Source organism: Neovison vison, chromosome 2 (genome assembly GCF_020171115.1).
Source record: "Neovison vison isolate M4711 chromosome 2, ASM_NN_V1, whole genome shotgun sequence".
In the NCBI taxonomy this organism is placed as follows: Eukaryota; Metazoa; Chordata; class Mammalia; order Carnivora; family Mustelidae; genus Neogale; species Neogale vison.
In genome coordinates this window covers 101,543,769-101,558,499 of record NC_058092.1, presented here as the reverse complement: position 1 = coordinate 101,558,499, position 14,731 = coordinate 101,543,769, and positions in this window count along the sequence as shown.

Genomic DNA, 14,731 nt, shown 5'->3' with positions numbered 1-14,731 from the left:
CTCTCCTTGCATCCTAGCCTGAAATAACAGTTTCTGCCAAGATCTCAAGAGCTCTCTGGGGGCGGGGGAGGTCTCCTGGAACGTTGATGAGATAGGATTTCAGTGTGCCTGCTTGTAGGGCTAGTCACAGTGATTCTATTGTTGGACATGAAATCAGGATAGATGGACTTATTTTTTTCTCACTTTTTGAGGTATAAATTCAGTAGCATGCACAAAGCTGGTGTGTACACAATGATGACTTTCTCCATATGTGTACACCCATGTGCCTGCCAACCAGCTGAAAATGTAGAACATCTCCAGCTTCCTCATGCCCCTTCACACTCAGTGTCCCTCAAGGGTAAACATTATTCCGACCTCGGTCACCATATATTAATTTTCCAGGGTTTGTACTTGATGTAGATGAATTACATGCATGTGCATTTTTGCATCTGGCTTCTTTCACTTAAGAGTGTATCTATAATATTCATCCATTCTGTTGCATGTAACAATGTCTCATTCTTTTCCATTATATATTACTTAATTATGTAAATATTCAACAATTTATATACTCATTCCATTAGTGGATGTTTGAGTTACATTAAGTTTTTGTCTATCCTCAAATGGATAAAGAAGATGTGGTCCATATGTACAATGGAATATTACTCAGCCATCAGAAAGGATGATTACTCAACTTTTGCATCAACATGGATGGAACTGGAGGAGATTATGCTAAGTGAAATAAGTCAAGCAGAAAAAGTCAATTATCATACGATTTCACTTATTTGTTGAACATAGGAATAGCATGGAGGATATTAGGAGAAGGAAGGGAAAAATGAAGGGGAGGGATAGAAATCAGAGAGGAAGATGAACCATGAGAGACTATGGATTCTGGGAAACAAGCTGAGGGTTTTAGAGGGCAAGCGTGTGTGGGTGGATGGGTTAGCCTGGTGATAGGTATTGTATCCATGTATTGCATGGAGCACTGGGTGTTATATGCAAACAATGAATCATGGAACAATACATCAAAAACTAATGATGTACTGTATGGTGACTAACATAACATAATTTTTAAAAAAATGTGTTTGTCTATCCTGAATGAAGCTGTTACAAACTAGCTCCTTTTTCTAACTTCATTGGGATGTAGTTGAAAAATAAAAACTTTGTATATTTAAGGTGTAATACATGATGTTTTGATACACATTATAAAATTATTGCCACAACCAACTTAATTAACATAGATTACCTTGCATAGGTAATGTGTGTGTATGTATAGCACAAATGCTTAAGATCAGTTCCCTTTGCAAATTTCAGGTACATAATATAGTATTATTACTTATAGGCCCCATGCTGTACATTAGATCCTCAGAGCTTACTCATAGGGCATAACTGAATCTCTGTACCCTCAGGCCTACATAGACATGTCTTTTATGTTGGATTTATACTCAGAATTGGAACTGCAGAATCACAGAATATATACACATTAAGCTTTAAATATACTGCCAAATAGTTTACTCAAGTGGTATAACAATTTGTATACCAACCAGTGATATGAGACTTCCGGTTGCTCCACATCTTTGCCAATATTGGTATTATTGGTCTTTTTAATTTAAAAAGTGGGTGTGCAGTCAGAATGGCTAACATCAACAAGTCAGGAAATGACAGATGCTGGCGAGGATGTGGAGAAAGGGGAACCCTCCTACACTGTTGGTGGGAATGCAAGCTGGTGCAACCACTCTGGAAAACAGCATGGAGGTTCCTCAAAATGTTGAAAATAGAACTGCCCTATGACCCAGCAATTGCACTACTGGGTATTTACCCTAAAGATACAAACGTGGTGATCCAAAGGGGCACATGCACCCAAATGTTTATAGCAGCAATGTCCACAATAGCCAAACTATGGAAAGAACCTAGATGTCCATCAACAGATGAATGGATCAAGAAGATGTTGTATATATAAACAATGTAATACTATGCAGCCATCAAAAGAAATGAAATCTTGCCATTTGCGACAACATGGATGGAACTAGAGCGTATCATGCTCAGCGAAATAAGTCAAGCGGAGAAAGACAACTATCATATGATCTCCCTGATATGAGGAAGTGGTGATGCAACATGGGGGCTTAAGTGGGTAGGAGAAGAATCCATGAAACAAGATGGGATTGGGAGGGAGACAAACCATAAGTGACTCTTAATCTCACAAAACAAACTGAGGGTTGCTGGGGGGAGGGGGGTTGGGAGAATGGGGGTGGGGTTATGGACATTGGGGAGGGTATGTGCTTTGGTGAGTGCTGTGAAGTGTGTAAACCTGGCGATTCACAGACCTGTACCCCTGGGGATAAAAATATATGTTTATAAAAAATAAAAAATTAAAAATAAATAAATAAAGACTCTATGAACATTTAAAAAATAATAATAAAATAAAAAATAAAAAGTGGGTGTGTGTTTATGATTTCAATTTACATTTATCTGATGATTAGTGATGTCGAGCAACTTTTTATATGCTATTGGCCATGTGATGCCCTTTTAGTGAAGTGTCTGTTCAAGTCTTTGACACATTTGCAGAGAGTTGTCTTACCTTAGTGATCTGTAAGAGTTCCTTACATATTCTGGGTATAAGTCCTTTGCCCTGTATAAATATTACAAATATCTCCTCCCAGACTGTGACTTTCTTTTCATTCTCTTCATTATCTTTTGATGAACAGAAATATTTAAGTTTAAAAAAGTGTAATTTGTTAATCTTATCTTTTGGGACTTGGGCTTTCTCATGTCCTGTTTAAGAAGTCATTGCCTGGTCTAAGTTCACAGAGATAATCACCTTTGTTTTCTTCTAGGAACTTGATTGCTACCTTCATAGTTAGGTCTATGATTCATCTCAAATTAACTTTTTCTGCAATTAAAGGTCAAGATGTATTTTTTTCCCATTTGGATATCCAATTAGCTCAGCACCAGTGCCAAGCAGTTTTGTTGAATGAATGAATGAATATTAGTTGAATGAAAAATTCATTTTAGAGAACAAAGCAACCACTAGGATCCAGAATGGCCAGAAAAACCCAGAACACATGATCACAATAAACTTAATGCAAAATTTTGTATTACATTGACTCTTGGACCATTTCTATTTTTTCCAGTATCTGGTGAATACCATGAGCATTAGTAGCCGCAGGGTAGAACACAGTTCAGAAATTCTTATCTAGAATTTGATCTGGCATGGTTTGGTTATGCCATTGTGGAGGTAAAATTTTGTTCATCTTCCTGACCGGTAGGTAACAGGGAGAGCCAAGAGCCAGAAAAGAAATTAATTATTCATAAATGTGTGTATGTGTATATATATATATGTGTGTGTGTGTGTGTGTGTGTGTGTGTATACACATATATAGTCCCCTTTTTATTCCTGGGACATTACTTGACTTTTCTCGAATTTTGTTTCTAATTTTGTTTGTTTGTCTGTTTTGTTTCATAAAAGTGTTCTTTCTATCCCATAAAATTCTGGCATCCTGGAGCTGGAAGAAGTCTCAGGAAGTCATTGCCCGTTGGACACAGAACCAGATACTGAAACTTTCCAAGATTACTGGAGCCTCCTTGCCAAATTCCAGCTCCTGCCAATACACATCCAATCAAAATGGTTTAAAAACCTTTACATTCTGAGTGGTTCACTTATCTAGACCTACAAAAGCCATGGAACGAAGAGCAGAGGGAGGAAATCGTTTTTAAAATGCAGGTGTGCCTCTCTTGTGGCCATGACCCTGAAAATGTTTTATGTCTCAATAGAATCTTATTTTATTTTTTTAAGATTTTATTTATTTGTTTGAGAGAGAGAGAGAGAATGAGAGAGAGAGAGAGAGCATGAGAAGGGGGAAGGTCAGAGGAAGAAGCAGACTCCCTGCCAAGCAGGGAGCCCGATGCAGGACTCTACCCCCAGGACTCCAGGATCATGACCTGAGCCGAAGGCAGTTGCTTAACAAACTGAGCGACCCAGGTGCCCCAAATCTTATTTTAAATACTTAGGGAAGGAAAGATATTCTATCATCAATTATTTTTATAAGACAAAAAGAAAAAAAAAAACCACTTCTATTTAGTGCCCAGAGACCCTCATTTATTAGTTTCTTAAGTTTTTGTAGTACCTTATCTCAAGGTGGATTATCATGATAAATGTTTATTAAACTACCCACCTCTAACTTTCTTACTTAAAATGATTTTTATGGATGCCTGAGTGGTTCAGTTGGTTAAGCATCTGCCTTTGGCTCAGGCCATGATCCCCGGGTCCTGGCATCGAGTCCCACATCAGGTTCCCTGCTCAGCGGGGAGCCTTCTTCTTCCTCTCCCTCTGCTGTTCACCCTCCAATATGTGCTCTCTGGCTCACTCTCTCGCTGTCAAATAAATAACTCTTTAAAAAAATGATTTTTAAGGAAAGTTTTGATTGTGTATATGAACATAGAGAAAAGTACACAGATCATAAAAGCACAGCTCAATGAACTGTCACAAACTGAATACACCTTGGTCACTAGCCTGTAGATTGAGAAACAAAGGAGCACCACAGCAACATTGTCTACATCCTATCAAGTCTCTGGTGAGGCCAAGGCCTGACTTGGCTCCCCACTTCCCACCTAGAACTTTGCCTCTTTTTGGGCTCCCTCAGGCCAATGTTTTTTGGGGGTGTTGCCGAAAGAGAACCGGGTTTGGAGTAAGAAGGTGTAAACTTTATTTAGAGCAAAGCACAGGAAGAGCGGACCTGAGACTAGTCAGATCTGATGGGCAGGGAGGAGGGAGCTGGCTGCGTCTTTGGGCAGTGATCTTACAGCAGGCTCAAGCATAGCGTGGCTGTGGAAGCCCTGGGAAACAGAGGCAGTATGAAAAGAGTAAGATAGGGGCCTAGAAAGAGGGAGAAGGTGATGTTGGCACTGCCAGAGACAGGAAGATGCCAAACGTGAGGAGTGCTGACTTTATCTTCTGAGCTGGTGTCTCTGGACCCCCTTCCTGCCCACCTCCTTGACAGTGTCCCTGGGGAAAGGAGGTAGGGTTTAGTCAGATGGCTCGTGTCCCCGTCAGATGGGTCAACCTCTCTGAGTCTTAGCTTCCAAATCCAAAAAAGGGAAGGGTAATTAGCCTCTCTGCTTCATGGAAGTGTGCCCCAGTCAAAGGAGGCAGTGAATACACATGAAAACAGTTGTCTTTTTACAATATTTCTCTTTCTTTGCCAACCATGGGCCCTTTCTCACTTTACCGTCAGGATGACTTGGCAAGCAAGTCAGACGAGAACAGAGGAGGGGAAATTCTCAACCCCTTGTTGTGGCTCCCTTCACCTCTGGGGCCCCAGATTTCTTATCTGGGGATTAACGTTTTCAAATCCTCCTTCAGGGAAAAGGGATTCCGTGAAAGTGTAAATTGTTAGCTGATCATTTCATATCTCCTGACCAACCATGTCCACTCTGAAGCTGACTTACATTTAGATCCCGGATGTCTCTTTCATCAGCTGTTGTACAGCCTGAAACTTCCGGCACTGGCGTCCATGCCTCTTAGGACAGAGATTCCCACCATTCCCACATAGTTTGCCAGAAGAAGAGGCCCCCCCACCCGCTAGGAACAGTTAACTCACCAGCCTGCTGTGGTTCTCAGTTCTAGCATTGGTCTTCCAGTCCCCACATCAGCCTGGATTTTCAGTTGCAAGCATCCAAAAATGATTCTGGAAGATTGAAGCAAGATGGAGTTGATTTAAAAGATACCGGGGAGCCCACAGGAGGCTGGCTAGAGATCTTTGCCATTTGGCTCTGCTACCAGGAACAGAGCTTGAAGACCATACTGCAGATCTGGTCCAGGGAAGATGCCATGAAGTTATCATAGGCCATGACTGCCTTTGGAAACCGGATAAAATTGCTACCACCACCACGGCCGTCACTCATTGATAACTGGAGTCTTTACATCTCTGCTTCTTCCCTCCATGAGCTTCTGATTCAAAATATTGGTGGGAACAACCTCTGATTGGCAGAGCCGGAATCATGGGTCCAAGTCCTTGTTGCAAAGATGGCTCAGAAACAGATTATGGGATCTTCTCAGCTTTGATTCTGGTGAGTGGGATCTACCTCTTAACATAGGGGATTCTCCAAACAGAGGACGAATGTTCAGATGCTGGTTGGCCAGAACTTGTACCCCTTCCTCGCAGCCTTCACACCCATCTCTTGTGAGTGGTGTTTGAACAAATCAGCATCCTTTAATCCATCTAGCTCTGGGACACAGACAAGTTTCTGAAGCCTACAAGTCGGAGGACCAGGAAGTAGGTTCTTGAGAATCTTCAAGGACAGAGGCCATCCAATTCATACAACCCTGCCGGTGTTCTCTGCTCTTGGCCAGGTGACACTTTTTCCTCTTCAGAATTCTTACAATGGGCCCTGCGTGGATGTTTGGTGGAAGAATGAAAAGAAAGGAAAAAAGAAAAGAAAGAAAGAAAGAGGTCTTGGATAACATCTGTCCCCACCCCCATGTTTTAGTTTTCATCCCTGACTCGGTGATGTATTAGCCACAGCTCTGTGCCTCAGTTTACCTGCCTGTTAAAAATAAATAAATAAAAGAACCTGGCCTAGCTTACCTGTTGCGCCTATAGCTCCATCAGTGGCATGACAGAGGTAACGGGTGTGCGGCGACACTGCCCAGCACTTCATGGGGTTGGCTGCATATAATGACAGTGTCCCAGGGCTGGCGCTTATGTAACAGGCAGATTTACTGAGAGGGGACGACTGTTTGCTCAGCAGCCTAGAAGTCTATAATTAGACTGTCACAACATCAGCAAAAGTACAGGATCAATGTAATCAGAGAAGAAATGGAAAAGAACACAGCATCAGTCAAAGCCTCCAGTGGGTCCCCGTGGTTTCCGGAGCCTAATCGCCCAGGCGGATTCAATGTCCCGCTTGTGGGTTTCCTCCTGGTGACGACCAGGTTGGTTTGGGCCTCTGCTGACTGGCCCCTTGAGCCACGCAACTCTCCCCGCCTTCGTCCTCCTCCCTTCCTCTGCTCACTGAGTCTTCGGGATGAGAGCCCAAAGGAGGCAGGACTTCTACCCAAAACTTAGTGGGCAAGACGCTTCCGTTCATCGTAATTGTATGTGTGTGGGAGTGAAGGAGGGCCAGCTTCTCTGAGATGGGATTCCTGGGGCCCATGTGGCCCTCCTGGGAATCTGCATTTAGCTAATCCTCCCAGTGATTCTATGCATGCTGAAGCTGGAAGGCCACCAGGCTGAGCCATGCTCCTGACCCATCGTAGACTTGTCCTCTTGCTTCTACTGTGCACCTGGTGTGACCCTCGCAGTCAGGATGGCAGCGAGACCGAGGCAGCCAAGGTCAAAGGGCCACCTCAAAGCCAAGGAATGATAATGGGCCTCTTATTTTCTTTTTAATCACATTAAGAATTCCAAGCTGCAGACATGTTTATCTCATTAATCCTCATGACATCTGATCTAGGGGGTAATGACCAGTGTCTTTAGTTTCCTTCAACCAAAGTGGATCGGGGCCCAGATCTACCCTCAAAGGATCTGGATCCAAGCGCTTCTAGTCTCCCCTGAGCCCGAATCCTCTTAGGTAGAAACAACTCAATTTCATAAATGTGTGATCTTTTATTTCTTACAGTTTTTTTTTAACAGAAATAATGCATGCTGTATAAAAATCAGAAAATATAGAGAAGCAGAAGGAAGAGCTAAATCATTACTAACCATACAGCAATCATCCTGTTAACACTCTGTGTTTATCCTTCCCCACCAGCGTGCGTGTACACACTCTCACATTCACGTATTTGGACCTCTAGGAGAGGACTACCTGAGGAGCCGTAGCTTCTAGATGAACGGTGATCTGCGGTCAGCAGGGAAGGAGCCAGAGGAAAAGACCAGGCTGCTTATTCCCTGTGCCTGCTGATCTCCTGCTTGTGTCTCCCCGTGGCCAAGCTCAAGCAGAAGGCAGGTCGGTGCCGTCATCCCCTGAACTCAGCCTCCTCCAGAATCAGAGTGGGAAGTTGGACGGGAGGAGAGAGGCTCTGGATGGGCAAATGGAGGCCGTCCAACATGCTTTCCTATGTGCACTTACGAATACAACAGTTCGTTTTCCATTTCTAGAATTCCAGACCCAGAAAATGCAGTGTTCTGTTTCAAGTTAATTCTCTCCTTGACCGCAGCGAGTGGGTGAGCTGTTATTTTGTGGTGTTGCCCTCAACACAGTGAGTTAAGAGCCTCGGGGGCTAGCTCTGGCTTCTCTACTCGCTCATCAGAGACAAAGTCAGCTCTACTGTTATTCAGTCAATAAGGCCTCTTCCCTGATACCAGACGCAGCACTGGGCACCATGGAGGAGTCTGAGGACTGGTGCCTAGAGCTCACAGCCTAGGGGCAGAGGGGCACCACATCAGCATCCATAAACCGGCAGAGACAAGCCCCAGGAGGAAGTTCTGCACTTACGCTAGTGACTTAGAAGCTCCTATTTCAGGCCAAGAGTAATTGATATTAATTAATAATAGTATTACTATTATTTATTATTGCATTGTATTTACTATATCCTGCCGCTGTTCTAAGTGCCTTTTAGGTATCTGTATTATTAAATCTTCCAACAGCCGCATGGGGTAAGTTGTATTGTCCCCATTTTATAGCTGAAGAAACTGGGGCACAAGAAGTTTCGTTAAGTGAAGCTAGAATTTAAACCCAGACAGTCTGACTCAAAGGCCTATTTTCTCAAAAATCTATGTGTTACTACCGTGAGTCTGGGATCCAAACTACTTCAATGTTATTCTAAAGTGTTTTTTGCCTTTTGAACTCTCGTTCCTTCCGGAGTGACACTGGCGTTTCCAGAGGCTGCATGACAGTCTTGACATCAGTCTGAGGCTAATGGAATGTATGCTCTATATTCTTGTGTTTTAAAACTCCCTCAGTTTGCATTTCTAATACAGTAAATACCACAGAAATAACTCACTTCAACAAAAGTTCTTTGGTTTCTCAAGGGGGTCCTAAGGGGTCCTATAAAAGGGTTTTGAGATCAAAAAGTTTGAGAAGCACTGTGTTAATCTTAACCTGGGAGGGGGAATGGTCAGAGTGAGGGATCTCATTGGATTACTGGACCAGATTTATTAGCCCTAGTTTCCTTTCCTAAATCAGAGGACTAGGTAAGGCAGATTCTACACTAGAGAATGATAGAGCGCAGAGGAACCCAGAGTAGTCATCTGGCCCATTTTCTTGACTTTGGGGGAGATGGCTTCAGATGGGCTGGGGGCTTCCCTACCCCTGGTCCCCTCATGGACTTGCCTGTGGCCAGGGTGGCCCTGTTAATCTTATCCAGAACCCCTGAGCCAAGTCCTCCCCAGGTCAGGGCTTGAAATTCTCCAGGAGATTTGAGAATACCCAGTTTGGCCCTAGTAATTGTTATTTGTGAGAGGGAGCGGACATTTAAGGCTTTGCAATTTTCAGTAGAATAGTATAATTTTAATTATCTGTCAAGATAACTAAATGATTGCAATATGGCCTAGTTTTTTCAGTCTATGAAATAGGGAGTAAGTAATAGTAATTACTTTTTAATTAACGGACATTGGGAATTGTAGCAAATGAAGTTTAGCCAATCATGGGGAAAGATTAAAACCTAACTCTAGGGATGGTAGAAAATAATTGATATTCCTTGCTTAAAAGTGAAAAAAAAATATTCAGCCATAAAAAAGGGTGAGATCTTGCCACTTGCCAACATGGATGAAGTTAAAGGGTATTAGGTCAAGTGAAAGAAGTCAGACAGACAAATATCATGTGATTTCACTTATATGTAAATCTAAAAAACAAGAGAAATGAATAAACAAACAAAAGAGAAACAGAGCCATAAATACAGAGAACAATATAATGGAATATAATGGTTGCCAGAGGAGGACAAGTTGGGGATTCGGTCAAATGGGTAAAGGGGAGTGGGAGACACAGACTTCGAGTTATGGAGTGAATAAGTCACAGAAATAAAAGATACAGCACAGAGAATATAGTCAATGGTATTGTAATACCACTGCATGGTGACAGTGGTAACTACACTTGTGGTAAGCACAGCATGAAGTATGGACTCTTCAAATCACTGTGTTGTACACCTGAAACTAATGTAGCATTGAGTGTCAACTATATTTTAATTTAAAAACTAATAAGCTTTTTTAAAAAGTGGAAAGAAAATAGGAAATTTTCTGTATTGGGAATTCTAGGCTGGTGACCAGTATCCATTTCTTCTTCCCTGACTGAGGAACTGCCTCGATGCTTGGGTAGAGTTGATGTGGACGGCTCCAGCATCCCAAAATGATGGGCCCAAGCCAGCAGGGTACTTCCTCCCCCTTGCCCTGGGATCGTTTAGGGATGGGATGTTGCTTTAGTGGTTGGAGAAAGGGAAGTGGTGAATGGTCATCTCTGTCTTGGTGAGATCATGGGGAGATGTGAGTCCTGGAATGGGTAACATTGTTTTGCTGCCTTGAGAAAAGCCAATGTGTCATGATACCCACACACCAGCAAGGGCAGGACCAACAACTCAAGACAACCAGGTCAGAAAGCCACACTGCCATCCAACTTCTCTCTTTAGGAGCCCACAACTCCCTGTGTTCTAGCTAATTTAACTGTATTTTCTGATACTTAGTAACCAACAGATCTGATATAATTAACTTTTTTTTACAATTCAAATGCTGTGCGACAGAGAAAAGGTCTGTCGTGTTGACCCAACAAAAAGTGCCAACTCTGACAATTTAAGGACAATTCTGATTTTACATCACCTGTCCTCAAGCCGATCTTCCAAATGACATCTTCATGCCCCACAGTCCTCCTGCTCTACCTTACACACTGGTTTGTCCTCCTCTAGTTTTGTTTTTCTTTACAAATAAAACTCTCCTTTCCCTGTTTTATTGTGTAGTGACCAAGCATCAGAAATGTTAGCCTCAACAACCAAATTTTCTCCAGGGTCAAGGAAAACAGAGGCTGGGAGGGCAGTGCCGTGTGCATCATAATGCTTTGTTAAGCCAACTGGAGCGCCAGTTCTCTGTAGCAGGACAAAACAGCAGCGCGATGGACACAATTCAGCTGGTAGTTGGAAGCAGGGGCGCCCAGATCAGACAGGCTGGGTTCAAGTCTCAGCTCCGCCTGCTTTTCTGGGGGGTTTATCTGACCTCGCTGAACTTCAGTGTCCTTATCTCAAGATAATAAGATGGTGATAGAGATGGCTGGTTGGCTCAGTTGGTTAAGAGTCTGCCTTTGGCTCAGGTCATGGTCCCGGAGTCCTGGGATGGAGCCCCACAGCAGGCTCCCTGCCTCAGCTTCTCCCTCTGTCTGCCACTCCCCTGCTTCTGCTCTTTCTCTCTCTGTCTCTGAAAAGTAAATAAATAAAATCTTTAAAAAAAAAAAGTGATGGTGATAATAAGAGAACCTCTCTCATTGGGGTGTTGTGAGGATTAAATGAGCTAATTCATGTATACTCATGAGTGTGTATGGCAAACGGGAAGTTTTCAAAAAAAAAAAAAAGTTAGCTAGAGACAGTCTGAGAGACTTCCTGTCTCTGGGACTCTGTGCGCTTTCCCGACAAAGGAGGGAATCCTCTGGAGGGTCTCCAGGGTCCCTTCCAGATTGATGTGCCCAGAACTCACTCACACACAGTGTCCCCAGAAGCACTGCAGGGGCTGTCTGTCTCCAGGGCTCTCAGAGAGGACATCCATGTCAGTTTTGTTTTTTATTGTTGTTTTTGTTTTCAATATAGAAACTGAAACAGAGAAACACAGGGCCAGTTCCTGCTGATCATCACATATACAGCACAGGAAGAGGGGGGCCATGAACATGGAGCTCAAGAGTCTACGATACTGTCACCCTGCCCTTGGGCCCTCAGGATGCTCATCCATAAATAGGGTCAAACCCCTCCTCCCCATCTCTCCAAGTAACTGTGAGGGTTATATAAAACAACCCATTCAATGTCAGAGAGCCCCTGTCATACCACGGTGCCTTGTCAGTAGTCATTTCCTTCCTCCTTCTGGGGCCACAGGCCACCACTGCAGTGAGTGGTGGGAAGGAGTTCCACCTGCAGTGACAGCAAAAGAAACTCTCTCCCGAGGCTGTAGATAACAAGGCTTATTTGAACGTTGCTGGGATACTGAGCAGACAGGAAGCTCCCAGGGAGCCCAGACAGGGGAGAGCTGACCTCACAGCTCTGATACCTGGCTAATACCTGGCTGGGGACCTAAAATGTTCCAGAGGCTCACTTTTCTCCCTGCCCTTTTAACAGATATTACTGATCTCTGATAATTAATAATACTTCGCTCTTTTCTTTCTTGAGTCTTCTCCTACCACAAATTCCCAACTCAGTTGCTATCTAAAATGTAAACTCCCAGAGAGGAAGTCTGAGGGGCAGGTAGGCACCAGCAACTCTATGTTGGCATGTGTTTTCTCTCTGATGGCTGGGAGGTTGGCCTCCCAGGACCAGATGTGCTCAGCTGTGGCCACATGGTGCAATCCCAGGCTACAGGTTCTCCAGGAACAGCAAAGGGGGGCCCACCTGCTACAGGGACAGTGGGCTTATCTACAAGCAGCAGTGTGACACAGCAGTATACAGTTATGGGCGTTTTCCTCCCTCTTTCTCATTGTTCTGTTTTGGACCCACCCATCCCACCCATCCGGGCCAAAGACCCTTCCCCATCAAGCTGGTGCCATCCCCAAGCAAAGGGGTTAGTGTGCTAATAGAGCCTGGGAGCTGTAATAGTCTGTCTCCCAAAGTCCTTGTTTTTGTATGAAAGAGCCTCAAATAATCACAGGCCTAGTGCTTGCAGACTGTACAGAGAAGAATTTGTAACCACGTGAGCCCCAATCTGTACAAATCAGCTAAAGCAGAGGGCGAGGTGCCTGTCATGACCCAGCCCCCAGGGAGCAGACTTCCTACTATGGCTATGGCACTTAGAGGTTTGTTTTGGAGCCATCTTGCTCACATCTGGGCAAGGTGAGACAGCTCCCTCAATCCTGCAGGTGGGGGCCGGGACAGCATGAATAGTCACAGCAGAAAGGGAGAGGGAGTAACCTGCTGTAACTGAGGGCCAGAAGATGCCTTGCCATGGTGCTGAGTCAGCCCAGAGCACCTACCTGGGGTTCAGGGTGGCCCCCTATAAGGTGGGGGAGGAGTGCATCGCAGGGTTCCATCTGTCCTGGTGTTAGTTCCCTGGGGGAAGAGGTGTGCCAGTCACACTGGAGACAGCTGAGCTTCTGGCATGGAAGCCCTGCCCTGGGGTCCTGACTGGAAGTGCCAAGAGAGGGTTTCCATCTGTGGGCATGGTCTGTTGCTTTGGGCCTTGTTCTTCAGACAGCGAAACCATTGGAACCCCGTGGGGGTACTTGGGGTATATTCCCATGTCGCAATCCCAGAGCCTTCCATTCCAGGGGTCTTTGATTTTGACAAGTACACGTGATAGTTCTGGCCCAAATGACCAAACACCACACCTAAAGAAACCTGGTGATAAGAGGAAGATTTTGTTGTCAGGCAGGCCTGGATTCGTAGCCCTACTCTGCCACTTGCTGGCGGTATGGCCCCTGGCAAGCTGTTCCACCTCTCTGTGCCTACATTTCCTCTTCTGAGAAATGGGAACAGAGAATATTGACGTCATCAGGGCACTGAGGAGAAGAAATGTTAGGAGGTGCTGCTCTCAATGCATGGGAAGGTGGGAGAGAGTGACAGAGTCTGACCGGAAGCTCACTTGCAGACCTGTATTTGTTCAAGGGACACTTTTTACCGGAACAAATGTTAATTCTAATGCCCCGAATTAATTAATTCTAATGCAGCTTAGGGTTTTCCTTTCAGAATCTTCATTGATGAGCAAGTCAACCCTAGCACGCCCCCATTCCAACACACTCACACCCGCCTCCTTTCTCTTGCAACTGGACAGGGCCTCTGCCTGAAAGCCCTCGGTGCTCCACTGTTACCCATCCACTCCCCGCACCCCAAACAGATCACCTGTCAGCAGGAAGTGTGTTTCCTCACTGACATCACAACTGTGTAGACACCCCACGCAGACACCACAAGGACTCTTAGATCTTACACTTCCGGTTTTTCAATTAGTATTCCAAGAACTAGTATCCACCTATTAGATAAGTAGGATAGTCCATGTGGCCAAAGATCTGGGCTCACTGAGAGGCAGGGGTCTTGGATTTTGACAAGTGCTCCTGATCATTCCAACCCAAATGACCAAGGACCACCCCTAAAGTCCTTTGGTTGGTTTTATACACATTAATGTTTGAGGATGGCAGTTTCATACAGAACACCTTGCAATCCCCAAACCACTAAGCATTATTCAATCTTTGAAGCTTAGAAGGTGACTTCAAAATCATCCTTTTTCATAATTACAGTTCAGGATAAACCAGCTTCTACCTCATGAAGTTTACAGCCCTGGTGAACATCCAAGAGTGATGTCTGTTCCACACAAAATAAGCTGGGGTACGTTGGTAGGATTGCTTCTGAGCCTTGGGGTTCCCAAACACACAGTGAGTTGGAAGGGTTCCCATGCCCTTCTAGTCTGTAGTCTGTATGTCTGGATGAGGAAACAGGCCTTCACGTTCCCGTAGAATGTGCCTGATTTTGTTTCTGGTTTCACGGGCCCGAGGGCAGTGAGAACCCATCCTGGCTGCCAATGATCCAATACAAAATACAGTTCTATTTGTTCTGCACTGAACCAATTCTCTAGGTCAGCCATCTGAGCAGAGCAGGGTTGGGGGTAACGGAGAAAGCCCAAGATGAGGATGCAATTCTCAACCCTAAGAA